At 35.8% G+C, this 13,004-nt stretch overlaps 1 long non-coding RNA gene across 1 annotated transcript; it reads left to right on the top strand.

Annotated features, from left to right (window-relative positions):
- Positions 1 to 1,407: 1,407 nt before the first annotated feature.
- Positions 1,408 to 7,914, top strand: LOC110386127 (uncharacterized). The gene is made up of 3 exons (XR_005245238.2): positions 1,408 to 1,504; positions 1,836 to 1,910; positions 7,791 to 7,914. It is a non-coding gene; the product is annotated as an uncharacterized LOC110386127 (long non-coding RNA).
- Positions 7,915 to 13,004: the final 5,090 nt, after the last annotated feature.

The following is a 13,004-nucleotide window of genomic DNA, read 5'->3' as shown; positions in this document are numbered from 1 at the left end:
ATATATCTACTATGGCAATAGAAGTATGATTAACTAGGGTTCATAGTAAGATAGATTAAACTCAAATCGAATTTCAAACGCGCCAACTAAAGCAAAGATAGTTGCCAGAGTCTCCCTCCGAAATGCTCCTCTCAGGTGATTTATTAATTATGTCACATTAAGGACATTTCGAAACGATTTTAAATTATGTTATAATCGAGAATCTTCTATTCTATATTTTGGACCACCAGCCTCGGCATGAAGGCTTTGATTTGATGAAGAAGAATTTGATGCTAAACGGATACGAGATCCAATGATACACATAAAACCAAACATATCACACATTGGTATTCAATTTTTTTCTCTACCTATACTGATAGCCTTGAGAAGCTATTTCAGCTTCGCCCTAACGTGTGTAGGTGAGCTCACGGGGCTCAAACCGGAGTGTAGCTAACACTGGCCTAAGCAAGAGCAGTGCTTCGCAGAATCTACCACCGGATCGGAAACGCGACCCACTAAGAATATCCGGCGAGAAACTCAGTGAGCTGTGTCTGTGGGTTAATTCGCTCGTCGAGCCCTTCGTAGCAAGCGACGGGTTCGACGAGGACGGTGACCGGTGCTTGTGGTACTGTTAATGGATCGGGAGGATCCGTAATGACGTGTTGGAACTCTATTGCAGTCGACATAATAATATGCGTTTTGATGTCAATGACCTCGGGATACCGTGTAACAACCTGTGGCAACGTGCGATTTACTTTACGTGGACCCTAAAACAAAACTCCAAGCGGAATTCTAAACTCATACGATACAGTATTTTCCCGGAGGATTACCGTTCAACGGAATCGATGTAACACTAAAATTAACCGTGAAGTGTGTCTAAGGTGATTAGTCTAAGCGCCTCTAACGAACGTTTAGTCTGCGGCGCGGCGGTGATGCCCGAAATTTTATTCGTAAGTAATATTTCTCGATATCACCCATCATATATTTTTTTTTTTTTTTATTACTTAGATGGGTGGACGAGCTCACAGCCCACCTGGTGTTAAGTGGTTACTGAAGCCCATAGACATCTACAGCGTAAATGCGCTACCCACCTTGAGATATAAGTTCTCAGGTCTCAGTATAGGTACAACGGCTGCCCCGTGGTAGTATCTACCCGTGCGGACTCACAAGAGGTCCTACCACCAGTACCAAAAAGCTATGTCGACTCTTATAAGTAGCTTCTAATAACTTTTTACGTAAGGATTACCTCGCTTAATGTTTTTGTCAAATCTATTATATATTACCCGCGGCCCCACCTGTGTGTTCAAAGAAAAGCGTCATATATTTTTTTTAAAGATAATAAATTAGTTTCTAATGGAATGAGATCTTTTTTCAGGATCAAAGGTAGCCTATGCCATTCTCCTCGCCTAAAACTATCATTTTAAGAAAAAAAAAACACACTTCAATCTGTTGCTTCATTTTGACGTGAAAGAAGGACAAACAAACACACAATTACACTTTCAGATTTATAATATTAAGTATACAGGTAACAATAAACAATAATATGCATATAGTAAATAGATATAATTATTATTGAAGAGTTACTCGTTGAACGCGGCAAAGAGTTTGACGTGCAAATTAATTCGTTTCTCGCCGGATCTTCTCAGGGGGTCGCGGTTCCGATCCGTTAGTAGATGTATTCGCGAAGCAGCCGTCCTTGAGCTGATAGGTCTCGTTGGGGCAGCTGTTAACAAATTTCACCCCTTTTGGCTGAGCCCGTGCTCGCCCACTAGTTCTGGTGAAACTGGACAGGGCCACCAGTAATCCTTCCTTCCTAAAAAAATATTAATCTAGAATACATGTCTCCTCGATTGCAGGTTAAAAAAGAAACAAAAAAGGAGGATGCCTCATCTTCCAGCTAATCCAGGGGCTTATCGTCCATGGTGATTTCGGTATGCTTCATATTGGAACGGTGTTTAAAGAAATTAAATAAAATCAAAACTGTCTTCTGTATGATATTCCCAATAAGTTGTTCTAAACACAGTCGATCAGCTCAAAAATAATCAAATTAAATCACCCACAAACTTTATTGTTAATTGCTTAATATTTTGAATACAAAATTGAAGCTTACATCTATGGAGAAATAAAAATAACGTCTTAACGACTCATAAGTTGACATGTCTCAAACAAAATTATCAAAGCTTAGAAATACGGGTGTTATTTATGGAATGGATTCGTTAAATCGAAAATAACTCCTTAAAATACATTAAATGATACATTTCCAGGAATATTTTTGTATTATAAATTTCATGAATGGCTCCCTAAAATAAATGAACACATCGCTACTAAGCTGGCAACACGATACGAATGAAATTCTCCGGGGAAATATGTCGAGTGTTGCCACACCTTGGGTGGCCATCTGTAATTTATTAACAGGTTAAATTTCTAATTAAACCACGCCTATGTTTTTAATCTATAGAGCGGACGGTCATTATTTTGCGTTATTATTATGAGTAGTGTCAGAATATTTACTCGGTGTTGGGCTTGATTCGTTTTTGTACCGGTTTGGCAATAATGATAATAATGGCTCCAGTTTTGTACTGAGGTGTTCTCGTGGGCGGTGATGTTTTAAGCACATTATGCAAGACTAAAAAAACGCATTTGCTCCACTGTTTGTGTACTGAGTCAGTGAGTCTTTCACCAAACGGTAAATAAGCAACCATGATAACGCGCTTGAAAGAACTTTAGAATAACAAAATAAAACCAATGATCACGATTTCGCTCCTCGCACTCCCGCCAAAAAGTGCAATGTACACGGTACGTACTTAATTTATATATTTATCATATTACATAAATATATTAGGTACATATTAGGTACATACTCTTGAGAATCTGATTTATTTCTGTATCACAGATAAGTAATGATTTACTGTCTATGACAATTGTACAAAGCTGCATAGTAATAGAGGTAAAAATATGGAGCTGTCATTTCAACCCATCAGTTACTTTGATTAAACAAGTACATAATTTGATTTAAAAAAAAACTGGTTAAAGATTTGTGACTTTATTGCACAAAATTTCTGGCACCTTAAAAATTAAGCGATTTATTTTTTGAGCGACATACAATTCTTAACATACAATAACATACAGACGTCATACAATTATCTTTCTTAATATTTACATTTAAGTTAAAGTTCATTGTATATTTTTATATTTTTTTGAAGTGAAACTTCTTTAGGCGCATGGGGGTAAAATTTTTACAGAACGTCACGCAGGTATGCAACGGAAGTGACATCAAACTACTATTGAAATTAAGTACTTGTCAAATGTCAGTAGTAGTAGTTGTTGGATTTTTACAACTGGAAAGGCAAATTTATCATACCATACAGCCTACTATTTTATAATTTTTTTATCGCCTAGACTGTTATGCAGGTTGAATTGCTTTTGTACTGGAAACATTTCCTCTTAATATGTGAAGTTGAGGTAACTTGTGAGGGGCTTATGTACCAGCGCTGTAATAAAATGTGTTTAAAGCAGTATAGTTGCACGCTTTGTATCTTATTCGTGGCCGAAAAATTATTTTCTAGTTTGATATTAAATATAAATTCGTGACAAAACAGATTGAATACCGATTCGCGATTTAAAAAAAATACTTTTTTGTTTTTCTTGTTTTCTGTTTCCAGTACATTCCATAGACTTACGAGTTACGGTGTACTATCGTGGCACTTATCTGCATGGCGTGTAATTACCATAAAGTGGGGTTTTCTGCTCGTACCGTAGAGAAACACCTCACCATACTAAGAAATTACTATAGCACGTACATACATTATAAAGTCAGTTTTCTTGTGTTTTCTTTTATTTTGAGGTTATAAGAAACAGAAGAAAATGAAATGAAAAGAATGAAAATGTGTTACACTATTCATTTTAAATGAAGATTTCCGATTGAGGGGATGGGATGAAACAATGAGAGTTCATTTTTTTGCTGTCCACATTCAATCGATCTCACAACTGCGCGGCTGGTCTGATAGTAAGCGGCTATTGGTGTCTTTAGATACCAAAAAAGGTCACACTAAGAAATAAAACTACAGCAATGGTATAATGTCCTTCCTCCATCCTCCTCCATCCCAAACCAGAACAGACACAATTAGTAATAGGGGATTTTGTTACTACGGATGGGCTTGGGATTTAATAGTGGAAATAGGCCGGTGTCGCGTGATATAGGCAAATGGCACAATCAATAGCCAAATAAACTAGTTTTATATTATAGTTTACTGGTGGTAGGACCTCTTGTGAGTCCGCGCGGGTGCGTACCTCCACCCTGCCTATTTCTGCCGTGAAGCAGTAATGCGTTTCGGTTTGAAGGGTGGGGCAGCCGTTGTAACTATATTTGAGACCTTAGAACTTATATCTCAAGGTGGGTGGCGCATTTACGTTGTGGATGTCTATGGGCTCCATTAACCACTTTACCAGGTGGGCTGTGAGCTCGTCCACCCATCTATGCAATAAAAAAAAACATTACAATCCTAAGAAATGCGTCACAAAATATTGTCAAAATAATTATCACCAATTGCAGTCACGTTTATTGATGCATTTTTTATTTTGTAAATAAGACTGCTGACTGTTAACGATATAGTTTTTCCGATGATAACATTTAACTAATTAGTTAGTAGTAGAACCGTTAAAACAATTTAAGCATTTCGCATCGCTTACTTTAATTAGTACGCAAGATGTTTGCTTTTAAAATAATGTTTTTTTTTACACCCATATATAAGATAATTAGTAGTTATGTGCAATTTCATAAACCCGTTACGTATAAACTTAAAATTAAGTGAAAATTTTGTTATAAAACTATTTTAAAAAAGTGAATCAATGTATAAAATGTCTTGGCGACGAAAATAGTGTATCGTTTCAATTAAAGTAAGCAATAGACTATGTTGATTATGTATTTACATTATTATAATACCATCGTTGTTTTTTTTTTTTATTGGCGTCTAATTAACTATTTAAACAGTAAATCTATTTCTTTAATACAAATGCAGAGCTTTTACATGTGAGCGCCAATTTGAATTTGAAGGATGGAGACAGCCGTTGTAAGTTTTCTGAGACCTTAGAACTCATATCTCAAGGTGTGTGGCGGCATTTACGTTGTAGATGTCTATGGGTTCCAGTAACCACTTAACACTAGGTGAGCTCGTCTACACATCTAAGTAATAAAATAAAAAACAAAAAATATTTTTAGACTGATCATTATAGTGTTATTTTAATGACCGACGTAATGAATGAAATAGGTAATTGACTGAAAATTTACATTCAAATAAACAGTTTTATGTTTTTTATTGTTCGATTTACGCAACGAATTTAAGGCCCATTTGATATAAAGTAATTAAAGGAGCTTATACACACACGCACTTAGTGTTGAAGTATCAATTGTTACACATTATGATGTCACAGTCATTACGACTTCGTTATTAAGTAAAATAAGGGAGGATTGCATATCTGTACTGTAATTACACAAGGTCAAATTCACTGGTAATTAAAACACATGTAAAATGTATTAAAATGTAATTATGACTCTAATAGTACACTGTAACGTAGCGACACACAGTTCACGTGTGTATGCCAACGCGTGGGATGCAACGACTCTTTTACATTGACGATATATGAAAAATTTAGGGATGTTTTTGTGCAATTAATCAGAGTCGATGTTAATGTTTTTTTTTTTTTTTTAATATATGAGTGTATCTGAACTTAAAAGCTTTTGAAGCTTTTAAACGTCATATCGAGGGGTGAAAAGTTATTTGGTTTAAGCGAAATTTCGCTTAATACGCGAAATTTATCTTTGTAAATAAATGTCCGTTTTTTTTGCTATTAGTATGAGCAACTAGATGTTTTTAATTGTAATTCAATTAAGCTTACCGTATTCAAATAGCTGAAGATAATTTTTTAATGATATTTTTTCCAATTTTAATTAAGCTTTAAATGGCTCTCCTGTAAACTGACAAAAATGTCGCTTAAATAGCCTTTGACTTCTCCATATGATGTTTAAAAAAAAAACGCTTGATTGTCAAATCAAACTAACAACTTTTTTATCCTGTTGATAGTAGTTAGAATATTAGAGCGAAGTTATAAAATTATTTGATTGCGTATCAGTATTCCGTACGTCTATAAGTTTTCAAATTAATCGGATATTTTGAAGTCGATGGAAATGTTGTTCAAACATACATGGCAACATACACATAAGGTAATCCCCATAGACACAGTCTACTGAGTTTCTCGCCGGGTCTGCTTAACGGGTCGCGTTTCCGATCCGGTGGTAGACTCTGCAAAGCGACTTTGTTTTATACTATGTAGTGAAGTTGAAAAATTATAACTAAAAAATTGAAGTAAAAAGTTTTTGACTGTTGCGTACCAAGGTCAAAACTCAAAAACAATATGTATTGACAAAAAACAAGACTCAAAAACAATATGTATTGACTCAACGATATAATATCCATGTCATAATGTGTTTACTCTGTTTCCAAGGGGCTATTTGGACCACAAACAATCCGGTACGATCTCGTTATGCCTTTGTCGTTTTATTTATCATTCATTCGTTCGGTGAGTTGGCTCTGCTAACTAAACGTTTGAGACTGTATTTAGTGAGAGTTTTTTAACGTTCTCGATAGCGTAAAAGTTAACTCAAATTTGTATGGAGTTCACGCTTTTGTTACGTTTGCCGCTAGGGGTGCTGTTTCGAGTGCATACAAATTTGAGTTAGCTTTTACTCTATCGAGAACTTTAAAAACTCGCTCTAAGCACCTAGGACAAATGTAGCGGGCGCAATAAAAAAAATGCTTTTTATATAGAATTTTCGTGTATATTTTTTTGGTATTTTTATTGCTTAGATAGATGGACGAGCTCACAGCCCACCTGGTGTTAAGTGGTTACATAGACCTCTACAACGTAAATGCGCCACCCACCTTGAGATATAAGTTCTAAGGTCTTAGTATAGTTACGGCTGCCCCATCCTTCAAGCCGAAACGCATTACTGCTTCACGGTAGAAATAGGCAGGGTGGTGGTACCTACCAGCGCCGACTCACAAGAGCTCCTACCACCAATAAAAAATATTAAAAAATTTGAAATTGGAGACTATCAACGATTTACACAATTGTTGACTATTAGGGAGTAGGTATTATGAGGTGCGCATGGGAAGGTACATATGTCTGTTTATTGAGGTGAAGCAGTGATCAGTTCCACTTTTAATGGTGGGACAGTTCTCGTACATTGTAATTCTGCCCCCATATGTCCACGGACTCCGGTAGTCATTAAGCACCAGGTAAGTTGCTAGGTTGGGCATCCTCTTGGTGTAGTAAGTAGGTGCAGAAGCAATGATGTTATAGTAAAAAGAGGTAGATAAGTTACTTGAGTTCGTAAAGTGGCGCCGTAAAACTGAGCTAATTAGCGCACTCAAGCTTAGTCTCGTGAAAGCATTGGTAACGTTGACTGTGTTTTTTGTTCCGCGAAATTTCTTTAAAATGCCGTCCTGTGTTATGCGACACTGTAGAAACTATACAAGAAAGACTCCCAAAAGTCTAGGGATGACATGTCATGCGAAAGTATTAATTTTAAATTGATTTGCTTTTATATTGTTTAAGAAATCCAAAATATTAGCTTAAATTTATTAAAAAAGGCTCGAGTGCGACGGCATATACTCCGGTCACCGAGTGTAAGAGAGATGCCTGTCAAGATTAAAAAGAGTAATGTAACAGAAAGGACATTTCCATGATATTGCCTACACATTAGCTCACAACAACCGAGAAATGAATTAACAAATTTGATATTATTTTTAAAGGTTTCCGGAAAATGTATTAAGATGTAACCAATGGATAAATATTGTACGTAGACAAAGACATGAAGAGGATTGGCGGCCAAATAATAATGAACTAAATGAAAATAAAAAAATAAAATTATTTGTCCTTTGCTGTTTTATTTCTTAAAAGAATAGTCATGAGTTCATTTTTAATATATCAATTCTGCTTACTAAACCGTAGGCATCAAATAATTTTATGTTAGTTCTGTGACATTTTAATTGTTAATCTATGAAGTAAGTCGTGACATCGCAACGACACTGCGTAATATATATTCGTCTTGTTTACGGTCTTGCTAGTTAGCATGCTATCTTTTTCACACATTACAACCTTGTCAAGTTAACTCTGCTCACGCGGCTATATGATATTATCATCAACTAATTGTCGATTTAATTCGTCCGCATAATATCGTATAGTTTAGTGTGTTTATAAATATATATAGGTACATACGCCGCGGACAAGCTTGACTTCGTATTAGTACTAATATAACGTATCTACCTCTTTTTACTATAACATCATTGTGCAGAAGCATATTAATTGACCAATTAGAAAGTAAGCTTAGTACTATATTATAAGGTCGAATATTAATCTTCGAATCAAGGCAAATTATTGAAATAGATCTTAATTTCATAACTAATGATATAAATGATGTAATAGAATGTTTTTGTTAGTAAAATTATTTAAATAATAAATTATTTCAATGAATCTCTTTCTACAGGTGTCGGCCATAAATAAAACATGTTCGACACAGCTTCGATTTATGCTAAATATTGTTAAATGAATATCGAAATACGCAATCAATTATCACAAAATGCTTTCGAAACGAGAAATATTAAAGACTACGTTGTCAAAATTAGGATTTATGTAGATTGCCTTAGTGTGGGTAGAAGACAATCGATCGAGAGCTTTTGAAAGCTCAAGAGATGAAGAAATTTGACGAATTTGAGAAATAGATGAACGCAAAAAAAGAACTAAGTTCAGAATAGACACGGCTGTGGGATGATAGAATAGAAAATAGACTTAACATGATTAACTTTGTGATTTCTCTCTGATATTCCTCTGATGACTTACTCTCTTGGATTACTCTCTTGGCTCGTAGGTAATAGACCCTCACGCCCAGAGTTGTGTGACAGTGACAACGTCAACTGTCACTGATCAAATGTCAACTGTCATTGCTCGGGCTGTTGCCACTCTCAAAAAAGCTGAAGCACCGACATGTATAACAACAGTTTTACCATTTTTAATGGCACAATTCGAAGTATTTATAGCAGTGTCAAGCGTTGGGACACGCTGGAATGTAAGCTTGAGGTATCTTGCTACTTTCAATCAATGTAAGCGTACGTAAGCATTGATGATGATTAAGTAAAAGTCGTTAAACTCCGTGCAAAGGAACACGGCTATATATTATTAGCTGATAATGGAGTTAGCTCATTTGCCAGATCAGCTACCGTATGTAATGCACCAGGCGTTTATTAGACCGTGGACGCTTCAAGGATCTGCACATAGTGACAGAGTAACGGACTTGAAAATTACTACAGTATTTGTAAAAATGGTGTTGTTATTTGATAAGAACTGCTCAAAAATCAAACAGTAAATGTCAAAAATATTATATTTTTACTTTAACAACATTTCACTTTCCTTGACATTTCCTATCTTCGTTACATAGTAAGTTTTGTGTGGGCAGATGTACAATGTCTTAAGTAGAACGTACTTCCTACAATGAATTGACTGGAGCCAGATTCAGGAGCGTAGTTGTTCAACTGGATCCAGGTGAAGAGTTTGATTCGTGTTCAAGCAGTGTTGTCTAGTTTCATATATTAATTCTAGCTTAGTTAGCTGATCTGAGTTATTTATATACAAGAACATAATAAATCTCAATGTTTCTTTCAGGATTTATTGTCTCGATTATTACTGACAGGAACCTGAATCAGATTTTAATGAACTTACTTCATCCCTCTTCAATGCAGTTTGAGGAGAGTTGTTGTTTGCGGCTAGTTGACTTTTATTCTGTATCTACAATATTTTAAACTTGGCCAGAACTTTTGTCACTGTAACGGTCTATTACGAGCCTAACCTTACTTTCCTATTTTAAAATATTTAAAATACACAAAATTGCTATTTCCGTTAAGCCGCGGGGTTTTGTTACTGTTGACAACACAGTCTTAGGTCTTCGCTTTGGCTGACGGCGAGTATGCAAACCTTAGATAATTTTATTACTAGAATTTTGAACAACATAATATATGTTTCTGACACGCGGCACACATTTGCTACAAATCTCTTTGTACCTTATAGCAAAGCAGAATTTTTGAAATGCTTAGAGTTAATGTCATTTGACTCCAAATTAAAGGTATGGAGAAGAACACTGCGGTTGCCGTGATGCAAGGCATTACAGTTATAGCGATCACGACGACTCATGTCATGGTCAAGAAAAGTAGTGATAATTATATTTACGACTAGTAAAAACTGGAGCAATAATTATACTGCAAGACGATCGATCCATGGAAGTAGACTCTCAGGTAGGTTCTCATATTGGAAAATTGAAAATAAACACATGCTACCTTTTTAGTGTTGTAATTTCAAATATGTGTCCAGTGTCTATAAACAGCCTTTGCATGTCTAGAATACGATCTGTCGCTTGAATTAGTCTGTGACTGTAAGATCTACTCTGTGGTCGCTGTTCTTAAGACGGTAGGTAACTCTTAATAATAATATGTACCTACTGTAATTGATGTGTTATTATTTAAACTTAAATCCAAATAAATTGTCTTAACAAGGAGGTTGAATCAGTATCATATTCCATGAAACACTAAACGCCAACTGAATAGAAGTCCATTTGAATTATTTTTATCGAAAATTAACATCCAGCAAATTGTATCACCCAACCTAAATAAAGTGCTCCAATTTTCTTTTTACCTGTAAAAGTAACAGAACAAATATTTAAGAATGCTTCAATAAAGGCTAAATTGGGTGAATTTCGTGAAACTATCTCGGTATGATTATTACACTCATTTGGGTTCAGAGACAATTTAGGCTGAGCTTAAATTGGCGGCCATGATACCATCGGTAAAATGACCTTTTTGTCAACAGGCCTTACTATTTGTTTTTGTTACTGTTCGAGGTCGATTCTAGTTAACTTTTACTTTATTTTAATTTAAAATACAATAGGTCTCAATAAATTATACTAAAATTTTGTTTAAATTTAAATCTTCCTTCGGAACAGATGTCGGCGAATCAAATGGGCTTGAGTTGAAATAATTTGGCTTCAATAATTAAAGAATCATGAAGCTTTTACGGTAAAGCAATGGACACTCATTTTATGATATCTCAAAAAATCGGCATAGTGTAACACCTTTCACACACATTTCATTGGCTCAATGACTTACTAGTACGAGGGCGGCACTGAAATTTTCGGGAATTAACGAATTGACACAACATTACTATTTAAAAATGTATTTATTGCTTTTCGAAGTATTCTCCGCGAAATTTGACACATTTTTCCATACGATGGAACCAATCATTGAAGCAACCATTCCATTCGGAAGTTGGGGTCTCCAAAATGGCCGTTTTGTAGGTGTCCACAGCTTCTTCAGGTGATGAAAATCTCTGTCCACGCAATTTATTCTTTATTTTAGGGAAAGTATAGAAATCATTAGGGCTTAGGTCGGGGCTGTACGGCGGATGGTCTAATAATTCTATGTTTTCTTACTCTAAAAACTATTTTGTTCTGTGCGCGGTGTGAGAACTCGCATTGTCGTGATGGAGGATGATGCGGCGGTTGCAGTTCTCTTTACGGAGTTCAGAAACGACCTGTGGCAAACAAATGCTAGCATACCATTCTGCATTAACCGTTCTTTGTCCCTCAAGAGGAATAGTCGTAACATGTCCGGTTTTGGAGACAAACGTGGCCACCATTTTTTTTGCAACACTCCGTGAACGAACAATTTTTGTTGGCTTTAACTCATTTTCGAACACCCAAACTCGTGACTGGTTTTTTGTTTCGGGTTCGTAAGCGTATATCCAGGATTCGTCACCTGATACAATGTTGTATTCAGCATTTGAGGATCCTGCGTGGAATCTTTCGAGAGTTCTGACGCATGAAGTAACGCGAGCCGCTTTTTGCTCTTCACAGAGCGAATGCGGTATCCATCGGGAAAACAACTTTTTTACACCTAATTGTTCATGCAAGATTATTTGTATTTGACTCATGCCAATGTCTAAAGTTGCCTGAATTTCGCGGTATGTCATATGTCGATCTTCCTCAATCAGCTTACGCACAGCATCAACGTTTTCTTGGGTGACTGCAGTTTTTGGACGACCTTGACGGGGATCATGACTGAGCTTGACACGTCCACGTTGAAACTCAGCAAACCAGCGATAAATTGTGGTTTTGGATGGGGCTTCATCACCAAATGCAGAAATCATCCGGTCAACACACTGTTTTTGTGTTAAACCACTTTCAAAGTCATAATAAATCATCGCTCTTGAATTTTCTCGAGTCAATTCCATTTTCTCAACGACTAACAAGTTTGACAAAACCTCGTGACAAGACCGAGAATCTTTTTTTAAATAAATAAATGGTATTCGATTTTTAAAACCAAGGAGTTTTCAATTAAAAAGATTTTAATATGACAGGAACAGTGGAAATATTCCATTCCCGATACTTTTAGTGCAGCCTAGTACTGAATAACTTGGAGACCTACAATGCAATTTTTGTGTTGCTAAAAACGGTATTTTTTTTATTGCTTTAAAATAATATTAAGTTTTTTGGGGGCGAATTTCATTCGTTCCAATTACGACAAAGTCGCTAAGTACTCCAGAAAATCTTGTAAAATTAAAACAGATATAAAAAAAATCTTCAAAAAACCATCTTGGTTACAAATTCAGTGCAATATGGTACATGGCCGTGCGGCGCGGCGTGACCATCGTGAGTCGTTTACCACTAAATGGTACATGGCTATGTTATTTAGACTGTTACAGAATTATAAACGGGACCGAAGGCTCGTTTAGAGCTCGGATAGCGTTGAATCGAATAAACTAGAATGTTTTCATCATCGTCTTTGGCAGATATTGGATTTTGTGCGCTTAGTTTAGATTTTTCTGATGTGAATTTTAAGAGAGAAACTGATGTTTTTCTTTTGTCTAACTGTCAAGCTGTCAAACTTTTATTTGTCTTTGCCAAGCTGTCAAACAAAAGTTTG

The sequence above is a fragment of the Bombyx mori genome, chromosome 11 (genome assembly GCF_030269925.1).
Source record: "Bombyx mori chromosome 11, ASM3026992v2".
NCBI classification, from domain to species: Eukaryota; Metazoa; Arthropoda; class Insecta; order Lepidoptera; family Bombycidae; genus Bombyx; species Bombyx mori.
Note: the sequence above shows the minus strand (reverse complement) of the source record. Positions and strands in the feature narration are given on the sequence as shown.